This window comes from Agelaius phoeniceus, chromosome 13, assembly GCF_051311805.1.
Source record: "Agelaius phoeniceus isolate bAgePho1 chromosome 13, bAgePho1.hap1, whole genome shotgun sequence".
In the NCBI taxonomy this organism is placed as follows: domain Eukaryota; kingdom Metazoa; phylum Chordata; class Aves; order Passeriformes; family Icteridae; genus Agelaius; species Agelaius phoeniceus.
Window position 1 is genome coordinate 8,596,869 of NC_135277.1, and position 13,132 is coordinate 8,610,000.

General features: G+C 45.0%; 2 protein-coding genes across 6 annotated transcripts in view; both read left to right on the plus strand.

Annotated features, from left to right (window-relative positions):
• The window catches only part of LOC143695147 (cell migration-inducing and hyaluronan-binding protein-like), a 44,004-nt gene extending 35,963 nt beyond the window's left edge, over window positions 1-8,041 (plus strand). For 3 of the 4 annotated variants that reach the window (XM_077185381.1, XM_077185378.1, XM_077185380.1), the window contains 2 exons: window positions 4,196-4,349; window positions 7,697-8,041. The gene's annotated coding sequence lies outside the window, so the exon portion shown is untranslated. Of the gene's footprint in view, window positions 1-4,195; window positions 4,350-6,852; window positions 6,939-7,696 lie in introns of all 4 variants that reach the window. The other variant, XM_077185379.1, reaches the window with a different exon arrangement.
• LOC129126338 (cell migration-inducing and hyaluronan-binding protein) overlaps window positions 1-13,132 on the plus strand; it is a 101,649-nt gene that overhangs the window by 36,134 nt on the left and 52,383 nt on the right. The gene's annotated exons all lie outside the window — the stretch shown is intronic.

A 13,132-nucleotide genomic window follows, 5' to 3' on the forward strand; every position in this document is an offset into this window, starting at 1 on the left:
TTGTGCATCCCTGCTGCTTAGATTGCAGCATGGGGTAAATATTTGTTTAAACCCATTGTACCCCAGAGGGCCATGAGAAACACCCCTCTCGTGACCAACACTGAGACAGTTTGTGAAGCTTCAACCTCCTCCTATGCCCACAAAAAGAGATTTCTGAAATAATCCCAATCTAAAAAATCAGGTTTTGTGAAAAAGGGAGAGCACTGAAGCACATCTCTTCTTTTGGAGGCATGAAGACTCCTGAAATTTTTGCAGTGTCTTTGTGAGACTTGAGGACACCTTTGGTTAAAAAAACATATTACGAAACTGTGTTTCTCAGTCAGCTAAAATAGTTAGGCAGGAAAAAAGTGTTTTGTGGTTTAACCATGAGTCCCATGATGCTTCACCTGACTAAGTAGCTACTTCAGGGATCAATCCACAAATGCCAGATTTGAAAATAAGATGGGATATATTTATTCATTCAGCCATAACACATGAGCAATCGAATCCCGGAATGCCTTCCCTGCTAACCAGGCTCCTTGATGATGGCCAGGTCTCTCTCATCACAGGAATTGTGAAACACCAATTTGGTAATTAAATCTCCTTTTTTTTTAAAAAAAAAAAAAAAAAAGTTGCTGAAATTCTGTAAACATGTTGTTTACTACTAAATAGCAGGAAAAGTGGTCACACGTGTGGGGGGGAGCCATGAGCTGCCAGCAGCCATCTGGAGCTGGCACATGCAGACTGATGGGTCTAACCTGACTGGATTCTGGCAGTATCAGCACTTTGCTTCTCTCTTTAGTTCAGCAGTTATTTTTTTAGCCTTTCAGAGTCCAGAAGTTATGGGATTGGCTTTTTTCTTTTCCTGTTGTTGTTTTTTAGACTATTTCATAATGAGTGGGATGTTTCCCCTTCTTTTTTTAACCCCACATGCTGGATCCTTGGAAAGGAACCAAGCTTACTCAGTCTGTCTTCCAGACAGATAGAAACAAATATTTAGTTTTAAAAGAGATAGAAGGAAGAATCCTTGCAAAGCTCGTGTATCTTTTTGATCCTGGAGCTGAACTGAGCTGTTTATATAATTTCCTCAGCCTGAATTGCAGAATGGACAGGATTGAACACATACTTGGAACAGTTAGAAATAAAAATGAACTGCAAAGGCCAGAAGCCCTGGCTGCCTTGGAGCTTCTGTCATGCACAGTTTGGGCTGAGCTGGTGCTGGTCACTCAAGGCAAACCTGTGTCCCCCTGCACAACAGCCTCAGCACAGCTGCTGCTCCTCTGGTGCGATGTCACCAGGCCTGGGGGCATGGTGACCACCTGGGTGCACGTTCATGGCACCTCTTCCCCTCATTTTTCTTTCTTTTAAACCAGAAAGGACTCTTGGGAGGGCTTATTTTAGATGAGCTTTGAATTCCGAAGACATTGCTGCTGTGTTTCAAACCAGCGAGTAATTCTGATTACCAGGAATAACTGAAAAACTAGAGGCAGCTTTTCTGCTCATTTGCTGTAAATTCACCCCACTCTAAATCCTGCAGAACTATCTCAGGCTTGTACAGATCTGCACTTGATTTTATAGCCAGGCAAAATGTGTGAAATCCATGCTCAACTTCAAGCCAGAGTGTTTATCAGAGGATCCTTCAAATTGCAACAACCCTTTTATAAATACTGATAATGAATACAAATGTGAATCAGGATCACAATTTGAGCAAAGGATTCTCACTTGAGGGATCATGTATATCTGGGCATTGATAGCCAGTGTGGTTTTGCTGATGAAAACCAGTTAGCAAGGCAGTTCCTAAGGTTGTCTCTGGTGTAATTGCAGGTTGCTATCAGCAGCACACCCTCAGTTGAGATCCTCATAAGGATCCAGATCCAGTCTCTTGGCAGGGCAGACATACAAACCCACTTTACATCTGCATTCATTAAGGTGTTTTGTGTTTTACTGAATTTGAAGTAGTGGTTAAATAGGGGAAGCTTTATCTCCAAGGAAAGTTGCTGCAGAATCTTGCTGAGCCTTGGCAGAAGGAAATGGGAAGTTCCCTTGGAAGAGCAAGTACATTGTTCTCCCTTACAATTAACTCAATTAAAGTCACTGGGAGTTGTATTCTATTCAGATGAGGATTTGAGCTCTTAGGGAAAAAAAAAAAGGCCTTTTATCACCTAGGAAGAAGAATTGACACCACTGCTCTAATGTAGAGGAAGGGGAGGAAAAAGCAAACTAGAAGCCATTGTTTACAAAGGATGTGGGGGAAAAAACAAGTTTGTTTTTCTGATTATCTCTGCTGGCATTGCACTAAAAGATAAAAATAACTATATTTCACTACTAAAGAGGTTTGGAACTGTCAGATTTTTCCTGCACATGCCTTATATGTGTCTAGACAGAGAAGGGTGACTGAAATAATTCTTGCAAGGACACTGCCAAGGCTTACACGCTTGCGTGCTACTGAATCATAATTAATGCTAACAAATGCCAAGCAAAGCTGGTACAGCATCCTTAAGGAATATGAGCAGCCAAGGTTTCTTGCCAGTCAAAAATGTATTCCAAGCCACTAGCAAGCAGGTGTTAGTGGAGGCAGCATCCTCCCCATGGTGAAGCACAGACACCTGTGTGTGCAGCACTCGTGGCACAGGTGTGGAATCCTCAAAGCTTCTTTGTCTTTTCTGAGGCTTTGATGCAAAGTGTTGTTTTTCTAAGGAAGTTTTAATTTCAACACATGTAGTCCTAGCTGAGGTAAAGGCTGGTACAGGCAAATGGTAAAGGGTGATGCCTAAAGGGGGATTCTTACCCTAAATCTTGAAAGGCACAGAACATTTGGAAAATGAAGGAGGACACCTTTTGTTCTTGTTTTGCTGAATGAAATGCAAAAGTCAGAGATGTTTTAAATTTCTGATCCAAGCTCCCCAAAGGCTGAGTGAGCTGGCTGTGGTGTGCCCTGCCCACAGGGCTGTGTGCTGGCTCCTTGGGGGCTCTGCAGGGTGCAGATGGGACAGGACAGGGCAGATCACAGCTGCCCCTTGCAGTGGCTCACCTGTGGGTCTGTTTGCTGGGGTGGTTGCTCTCTGCTGTGCTTGCATCCAGACTTTCACACACTTCCCATGCTTAGGATGGTCAGACAGCCAGGACAGGCAAAAGATTTTGTCTGTGTTTGCTCTTTGTCACTCCCCTTTGCCCACCCATGGCCTGGACATTCATGTTTCCCTTACCCTTGACCCCATATTGCATTCAGCATCCTCTGACATCTTGCTGAAGTCACTTTTAACACTTGGCTCCCACATTTAGCCTGGCCTTATATTCCCTGGAGATATGCATGTTTCAGATTGATGGGATGTGAACTTCCTGGTGCTTGCAGGCTTTGGAAAATTGTGTGCACTGCAGTCCTGTGTATCCTGGGCTCAGTGTTCTGACAGCCTGACCTTGCTGTGCTGCTGCTCTCCTTGGTGGAGGTTCTGTTCTCTCAGCATGGGCTGTCCCCAAGATGGTGGGAGGACACACCAGTGCCAGGCTGCTCAGAGAGCACCTGGCTGTCTAAAAGTAAATACCATGGCACATCTTGAGATGTGTAACCTGGGGAAGGAGTTCTTGCTGTAGGGGAAGAGCAAGAGCTGTTTCTGCTACAGTTTCGAGGCACTGGGACAGGCCTTCCAAGAAGGAATAGTTTGGTTTGGATATTTACATTTTCAGGGAAAACAACAAAAAAATGCATGTGTAATTTCTATTCCCCTCTCTGCTGTCTCAGCACCTCTCCCTTGCTCCATGGGCAAATCTGCTTTGCCCAGTGACAGTAATTTTCCCCACATGAAAGGAAACTGTATTAAGGCTGAACTAAGCATTTTACTCTCAGGATTCTTGGCTTCCTATATGTGTCTTACTAATCCACAGAAGATGCTGATGACCTCATTGCCCATGGTTTTGTACCCCTTTGAGAAGGGGTTTTGCTTCCTCCTTCCACTGGCCAACAATGAATGATGTCACTTCATCTGTACCAATAATACATTTAAAATTATAGGTATTTATATATATATTTATCCATACTTTTTTATTTATCCATACTTATTTATCCACACTTTTCTGTATGGGATACATTTAAAATTATAGGTGTTTTTAAGATGTAGATATTTTCCTTGCTTGTAACTCCCTTATGGAGGAGCAGGATCATAGTCTAAGGCTCCTCAGCCTGCCTCCATATGCCCAACCTCTGCTTTTCTCATTGCAGGTAAATGGCACAGTGCTCCTGCTCACCAGCACTGGGATATTCCTCGTGGTGCTGGATGAATGTTCAGGAGCAGTCATGGTAGGCAGCACTTTGGCACAGTTACCAGAAATGCCCTTGCAGTAACTGCAAATGTTCAAACATCCATGAAAGAGAGGTAAGAAAACTGCTGAGACTCCACTTCGTGTAGCAACCTGTGGCTGATAGACAAAGAAAGGAAAATGATGTCATTTCATAACCAAACCTGTGCTCTGAAGAAATCTGACACAAATTAAAATGCACAAATCCCAAGCATCACCCAGATAAGAGGAGCAGCATTTCTCCCCCAGGATTGTACAGATTAGAGCAGACAGAAACAGTTTTTCTAGAAAACTGGCAATTTCTTCTGAATAAGCCAGTCATTTTCCAGCATGGAGAGATAAGATCCTTGCAATGACACTTGCACCCATCCCCATGCCCTCCCACTTCCTGGCAGCCAGTGATTCAGTTTTCCATTTTGGAAACAAGTCCATTTCTGTTTATTCTTACTGATTGTTTTTGTCTCCTGTGACAGATGAAAACCATAGGTGTGCCAGATTTTCCAGTGGCACTTTTCCTGGGGGAGCCAGTGACTAGTGCTGCCTGCCTGCTGGCTCTCCTGCCTTGTGTGGGTCCTGGCAATGGCCTGGACCAGCTCTGTTTGTGTCTGTCCCACATTCCTTGTGGTTTTCTGTGCTGCCACATAAACATGGAACAACAGAGATGGATAGATATATCCTTGGCTGCTGGCAGGAGCAGGTCAAGTAGCCAGAAAACAGACTTTCAGTCCAAGGCATTTCTGAGTAGTTCATGGCCAAAGATTAGCACACTGCTGAGTTATTACATCTGCATTTCTGCACATGAGTGTGTGCATGTCTCAGATGTGCATGAAGGGACACAGATCCATGCAATGTCTGTATATTCAGGTTGTTTTCCTGGTAAGATTTTGCAGTGAGGCATTTAGCTAAATGTGACCACTTGTGCCTGCAATTCCCTGCAGGAACAACTCACTGGGGACTGAAAGGACATCTGTGAGCACCAAAGATTGAAGATTGCTTGAGAATCAGGGCCAGGATGTAGATGGTTTCAGAGTCTCAGCACTCCCATAAGTCAGGGATGCACTCACAGTCATTTGGGCTTTCCATGTGAAGCACAGGTTTAATCTAGGACTATTTAAATGGAGAGTTTACAAGGGATTGAAATTAAGGGGATTTAGGTGTTCTTAAAGTCAAGCATGCTCCTACATACTTTTCAGTATTGGAGCTTAAAGGTCTTGAAGATCCTTAATGAAGGAATATTTTGCAATCATGCAGTAATTACTGCTCTTCTTTTCAGATCACTTATCCTTGTGTGCTCTAGAAATATCAGAGACCTGCTGGGCATGTCTGAAATGTCAGTTTTTGTCAGGTTAGCTTTAGCAAAGCCTATTATCAAGGGAGGTAAATGTATTTATTCTATCATGTTTCTTTGGCTTTTAATTAGGTTGGAAAGCCCAGAAGAATTACTGGTTGTATCCCATCCAAAAATGTACATGCAGTTATACAGTGCTTATCAATATATTCCCACCACAATATGCCAGTGAAACCCAGTGAAAACCTCTTGGCTTAGGGATGGTGAGAAAGAGGAGAGTTATTTCAGGATTTTGACTCCATTTTGCCAGTGAGATGTTGCATGCTGCAAATTTTTCATCCTAAAGGGAGCTTGGTTTGCTAACAAAAAAAAGAGAGAATCATCTAATAAAGATTCCATCTTGAAAGTTCCAGTTCTTTGTGAGGAAAAACAATCATAACCTGAGAACCTGATGAAAAAGAAAGCAGTCTGCAGTGAAATAAGAACTATTTATTGTTTTGGATAGAAGGATGGTGAAATCAACCGTTTGGGAGAGTCCTTATTATAGTTTTACCTTGTATTGCTGCAAGAAATCCATTGGTTTCATTAGTCCAGAAAGTCCATGCTGGGTTTCCTGCTGAAAACTAGAGGCTATTGAGTCCAGGTTTGGATGAATAATGTGAGTGCTAAGGAAATAAAGAAAACAGCAACCTAACTTGATGCAGATTTCAGAGATCAGATGGAAAATTGACTGTATTTCCAGCTTCTTATTTTTTGGGACGGAGGTGGGACAGCTGGTTGCAGGGGCCTGGGGATGTTTCCCCCACTGCTTTACTGAAATTCATATCAATTTCTGGTTGAAATTTCAAAGCTCATTGCTATGACCATTCCAGTGGAGGACAACACAGTCTTTACAGCAGAGGCAGTGATTGCATTTTGGTGCATGTTTGATTCGTGAGAAGCTGCTTCTTCTTTCATCCTTTGAAAAGCAAAAATTTGATGTTTTCTTTTTTGTTTTTGCCCTGAAACTTTATTGTTTCATTCTTTCATCAAAGCCCTGAATACTTTTGAAAGGAATTTTTTTATTAAAAAGGAATCTTTTTTTTTTGTTTGTTTGTTTTGCCAAACATTGTTCCCTGAACCACCTGTGCCATCCTCTTGGCTGTTTTGGGAGCTTGGTTCAGGCAGGGTCTGGGGACACTCTGGCTGGGGTTTTGTGCTGTCCCTGCCCTGTTGGTGCCTTGCTGGTGCTGGCAGTGGGACTGAGCTGCTGCTGGCTGATCTCAAGCTGCCCCTGCTTTGCCTTTCCTAAGGGCAAGGGTGCTCACCCGTGTGCCTGCCCTGGTTTCCAGTCTGGGGAATCATGTTCTGCTCCACGAGCTTCCTCCTGCTGTTTCAGGTATTTGGACTATTTTGACTTCACAGCTCCAGGACTGCTCTGTGCTGGGGGGGCTGCATTTCAGGGCAGGCTGGAGCATTTCTCCCAAGCACACATTGCTTCTGCCAAGGATAATGCAAAAAAAAAACCCCCAATCCTCTTGACCCCAGCGGGATCAGGATTTAGGGTCTTGTTTCCTGGTTTTGCAAAACTTTATTTAAATTAGGAGTGTTTACAGGAATGGTCTCAATCCAGCCAGCTGCAAATAGCCTTGGGAGTCTTTGCAATGAAAAACATAATGTAAACACAAGAGATTATTATTAAAATGGAAGAATACATAATGCCTTTGTACTTTGGGACAGCAGAGGACCAGAGCAGAGTTGACATGAGGGATAGTTAAGGCATAACAGGATGAAACAGATGTAAACTAATAAAAGAAGGATTCAAAGTGTCTAACCATTTTCAGGTAGTCAGATAAGTAGAAGTACCAGTTTTATTTAAAAATAAAGAGTAAAACAATATTTTTGCTAACAGACATCTGGGTACCTGGCTTAGCTTGTTGAAATACCAGCAGATCCAAGAGGCAGCAAGTTTACAATTTCACTGAGGCTCATTCCCACTTCCTTCCACTTTCTCCTGTATTTTCTGTAATTTTAATTCAAGAAGTAGAAGAAGAGCTAAGAAAGGTCCATGTTGTGTGGAGGGAGCCCAAGCTCTGCTGCTGGTAAGTGAGCTGCCACACCCAGAGGGTCACTCCTCTCCTTGTGTCTGTTTTTCAGGGAGTTTTGCCAGGCTTGGCTATAAAGGACAAGCCAAACCATCCTGGATTGAAGTCTTTAATCATGCTGGTTATCAGAAAGCTGCTTCTCTTCAGCATTATGTTCCCTTGAAGCTGTAAGAATATCAGGGTCCTGATAATACTGTTGAGCCACTAAAATGTTCTTTTTCTCAGACCTGCTTGGAGCACATCTCTGCAAAGGCTGGGGTGCCCTGGGGCACTGCTGGGGAGCACCAGCCAGGCAGAGCCCAGCACCACCACCAAAACCTGCTGTTCTTACCAGATTGTACCAAACCGATGGTGTTCACTTGTATATTTTATAACCAATAAATATATTCTCACCTTACCCTCTGTGGTAGAGCTTTATTTTTCAAGCAGTGCCTTACAGAGAAGAACAGGAGCAGTCTGTGGGCTGCCCTTCCCTGGGAGAAGTGTTTCAACATGTCTGTGATTTGGTACCAAAGGTAAGTTTTAAAGGCAAGCGTTGCTCTGTGGTAACTGTGGGACTACAAATGAAATTTGGCGTGGAAATTTAGCAATTCCAGGGAAACATGAACTTAAGCAAAGGTAGGGGATTCTCCCTTCATTCCTGCTTTTACCCATTAATGTCTGCTTTTTAAAAAAGATGTCCATCTGCTGTGGCATCTTAGGTGAACTCAGCAACCTCTGCTTGGTCAGTGTGCAGTGATCTTGTGACAAAGTCTTCTAATCAAACTGAGCTCAGAGCACAACGAGGAGTTACAAATGTGTTTCTGTCTGAAGCTAATGACTACTCAAATGATGTTTGTCTAACTGATGTGAACACTTAATTAAGGACCTACAGGAACAAAACCCAGGATAAAGTATGTGCTGCTCAGAGTAAAGTTTTGTGTTCCTTTCAGGCAATGCTGGTGTTGACTTTTGGCTCCCATTGAGGACTGAAATATTGTCACTATTATTGGTTAATTCTCTTTGCTTTATGTTTATGCTGCAGCTGTCTGACGTAAAGACAAAAATAAGAGATTTATATGCAAAGTGAGAAAAATACTGATGGCCTCCCTGCCTGCAGCTAGGCACAAAGTGACCCTGAAATGATGAAAGAGTCACTTGGGTTTGAACATGATGCTGCCTGGTGACAACAGAGGTGGGACAGGTGATTTCAGATCACCCCTGCCATTGAATAACAAGGGCTGCTCAAACAGGTAGGTGAAGGTTGTGTAACTGATGTCCTGTTGTGTCTCTGGCATTCTCAGAAATGGCCAAACAAGCTGCTACAGGGAAAGGTTAGTGTTTTGTTGGCCAGACTTCTGCTCCCTGGTGAGTGATTGCTCTGGCATCCATGTGCTGGCCAGCTGACTTGTGCCCCTGAGTGGGGACTGAATGCCTTGGATGGGACACTTGCCTCCATCACACCCATGGTTCTGGGATGTGGGCTGAGAGGACACCCAGAAGGTTTACAGGCAGAAAAGGAAACCCATCCCCACACCAGGTGGGAGAGGTGAGAGTTGGGTTTGGCTGGGGAAGGGGTCCTGGCTTGGCAGAAAGTGTGGAGAAATCAGTGATGCTGCCCATTAAAGGTAAGATAAATCATGATGCAAGGGACATCATGGGAAAGAGAATGGTACAATAGCCTGAGCAGCTGGAACTGACCCTCTGGGGAGATCCCTGAAGTCCTTTGGAACTCCGATTAATACCTAATTGTTGTGATTTCTGATGCTGCACAGGGGGAAAAAAGCAAGATGTTTTTGGCTGGTAAGCATAAGCCCAGCACTGGAACAAGCACTCACAGAGCAAGCTTTTAGCTTCTGGGAGATTTATTTGATAATCTGTGACATGTCCAGACCCTGGATCCCAATAAAACTTTGCAGAGCTCTAACCCCAGGCTGAGACTAAACAATTGGCAAAGGAAGAGCCTGGTGAAGGAAGGAGAGGAATGTGCCTAAACCTCTGAAAAATCTCTATTCCTCCTCCTGCTCCAGAAGGAGAGCAAATGGCAAATGTCCTGGAGAGGAAGGCGTGGAGTCGTGGCGAGCCAGATGCAAACAGTGAAGTACCACAAAAGCAAAAAGAAAAATATTTACATCCTGATGCAGTTATTTGGGTAGTTAAAAGCAGCAGTTTGAAGAGGATTCAGGATGCTGTGATCCTCTTCAGCCACAGCACTCACTTTCCTTGCCTTGGGAGGGAGAAAGCCCTCTGAGCAGGGGCGCTCTGCAGAGGGTACTGTTCCTCCAGGGACTGCCTGCAGGGACATGCAAGGGGATGTGTTCAGAGGCTGCTGCTAGCTTGGCACACACCAGGAGCCTGTGGGAATGAAGCTGTGGGGTAAGTGCTGCATGGGTGTTGTGCTGGAAGGAAGCTGCCCCGTTCCTCCTGGGATTTCCTGAGGATATCCAAACACTGTGCTGGAGCCCACAGGGACTGTGTGTGTCCTGTGGGCTCACAGCTAATCCAGGTGTGTCCAGCACATCCCGTTCAGTCGGGGTGTGTGGCCATTCTGGTCACCCCCAGAGCATTTCTGCATTCCTGGCATCCCCTGGAAGCACGAGCTTGGCTGGCAGCAGGCACAGCAGAGTCAGTGCACCCTGAGCCTCAGCAAGTGGGGCTCAGCTTCCCTCTGCTTTGGTGCTTTGAAAACTTCATGTGGTGGAGGAGGGTTTAATTCAGTGAAATGCTGAGCACTTCGAAAGCATGTGAAACTGAGAGTCAGCCTCAGATGGGTGGAGTGATGGGAATTGCAAATGATTTTATTTAAACAGAGCCAAAAATTGCTTCCTTTCCTCTTCAAAGTCAGTAAGCCTTAAAAAAAAAAAAAGAGTAAATTCTTCAAAAAAGTATAGCTTTAAAACCCCTACTTTTCCCCTTTTATTTCTGTCTCAAAATAGTTTGCCAATATTACAACAAATTAGCAAACACCTTCTTTTTCTTTAATTTATTCATTGTAAAAATTTCCTCTAACTCCTGCTTCTCATTCAGAATCTATTTTTATGGACATTAGGAACCAAGGAATTTGCAGTGATGTTTATACAGAATATGTGAGCAGAACCTTCTTGTTGGGAAAGTTATTAGATAAATTTATAAGAAACCAAGGGTTCACTGGGAAAACAGTCAGAATGTTGCTTTTGACTCCAGTATTGATTCATTGAGAATTAAAGTCTGTTCCTGAGTTTAATCCTCCTCCTCTTGCTAGTAAAAACGAGCAGCTGATGTGTGGGTGGCAAGCAGAAGAAAAAGATGTGGAGCAGAGGCAGCTATGCTCTGCCATGCTCTGGGACTGAACAGCATTTCCATTAGCAATCCCCAGAAATTCGTGTGTTTATTTTCTGAAGGCTTTGGCTGTGCCTGCGGCTGGGTGTGTGAAAATCCCCTCTGTATGTCACTGTAGCAAGGGCTGGCATGTTCTCAGGTCAGAAAAGCAAATGTGCACCTCAAATCCATCTTCCCAGCCGGGGCTAAAATGCAAAATTCCACAAGCAGGGCGAGGGGACCTGCTGCCATGCAGTGTCAGCAAGAAGGGAGCAGAGGCGTTAATTCAACAGCTCCTCCCTCTCTCAGGATCAGCTTCCAAATCGATGTTGGCCTCCCTGCATATGCATGAGGAAAGATGCAGCAAGGCTTCAGACCAGAAACTGCTGCAGCCTCAGCATCAGGGGTGGCTGTGGGAGGGTCTGGGCTTGGTGCACCACGGCCCTGGCACTGACCCCTCAGGGTCTCTGAGAGCATCTCCCTTGCAGAGGGGCCCCTGGGCCACTTTAGTGTCTGCTGGGAGCTCACTCCCCATCATGTAAAAGGCTTTTTTTCCCTGTGAGCATTCCCTGTCCTCTAGGGATGGTGCTGGATCCCTGCTTTGCCCCCATGCAGGTTGGTGGTCTCTTTCACTGGGCAGTAGCAGCAACAGGAGCCACATGGTTTGCTGCCCCTGTTTGACATCTTTTTCAGGAGACATCAGGTAGCTGCTGCTTTTTTCCAGTCCTTGCCTCATCTTTTAATGGTTTTGAATGATCCCATTATGCCCTGCTTGACAAAATGAGAGGAGCAGCCTCCAGCAGATGCTGAAGGTGCATCCTCCAAAGAGTGTCAGGTCAGTCTTAAAAAGCACTTCTAAACACCCAGTATTGGGGGTAACTTTAAAAAGTTTTGTTGCCAGGTTTGGGTGGTTGGTCCAGAGTTGTGCAAGGGGGCGAGTCATGGTGTATGTTTCTGAATGACCCAAAGCTCTGCTCTGACCCTGCAGATTCAGGGTGTCTGTGTGACCTCACCATCCTGCGAGGATCCAGCTTCCTCAGAGCATTTCTTCACTGTTTTGTTCTCAGAATGGTCCTCAGTGTGTTGCCTCCAGCATTAAAGCCGTGGGTAGGGTGGGTGAAGGGATTCCTCTCTGCAGTGTGCTTTCTAGTACAGCATCGCTGCTGACACCTGGTAGCAGCCAGCTGAGGACTGATGGTTTCCTGCATCTACTTTTAGCATTGTCTGCTGCTATTGTTCACTTTTTGGAAAGGTTCAGCAGCTGGGAATCATTTCAGAGAGTCTGCCTTGCCAGATCCAAGGATATGAGTCCCACTTGCCATTGCCAGGCAGCTTTTAATGGCTAGATATAAAAGCTTTTCTCGCCCAAGAGAGAAGTCCCAGATGGTATTTGAGGAAGGCTGGAGATGTGAGGCTTAGGCAGCCACTTGCATGGCCCTTGTGCTGTGAGAGCCCCAGTCTGCAGGGAGATTTGTTGACACTGGTGGTTACATCAGAGCTGGAGCCTGCTCAAGGATGCGTGGCTGTATCCCCTGGGCTCCCATTGCTGAGCCAGGGAAGCGCTGCCTGGCAGGAGATAACTGCTCCTGAGCCTGCTCCTGCACCACAGGGACCAGGGCAGTCACTATCTCTTCCTCCTCTCATACTGAACAATCAAACCAGACACGCCACTGCTTGGAGCCAGTATTTGGGAAAGATGCTGAATGGAGAGGTTTGGAAGGAAAATTCCTGAGATTATCCTCCGAGCAGCGTTTTTCCAGCCTGGTGTTAGTCAGAGCTGAATCAGAGGAGTCAGATCCTCTTGGCCCTCTTGGCTCCCAGCCTTTCCAAGGCAAGTGCCAGTTAATACTAACACTGCAATGAACTCGGAATCAAACACCCTGCCTCAGTCACAAAATAAGCAGGATATTCTTTGGACTGGGGCAGATCAGACACTGTGAAAACATCAGAGCCCGGGCACACAGCTGATGCCTCTGAAAATGACATGTCTTCCCAGTGTCTGATTGCTTGTTTTGAGCTCTGCTGATGAAGATGGATGCAATCAGAGAAGCAGTCCCTGGTGAGCAACAAGGGATATAAAATCAGAAGCCATTTTCCACAACCTGATGGTGAGTACTGTGCAGTTCCTGACTCTAAAGAGAGCAAAGGCTGAGAAATTTCTTGATGTAGTTTCCTACTAGTTTGCTACAGGTCTGTATCATAGGTAAGGTTT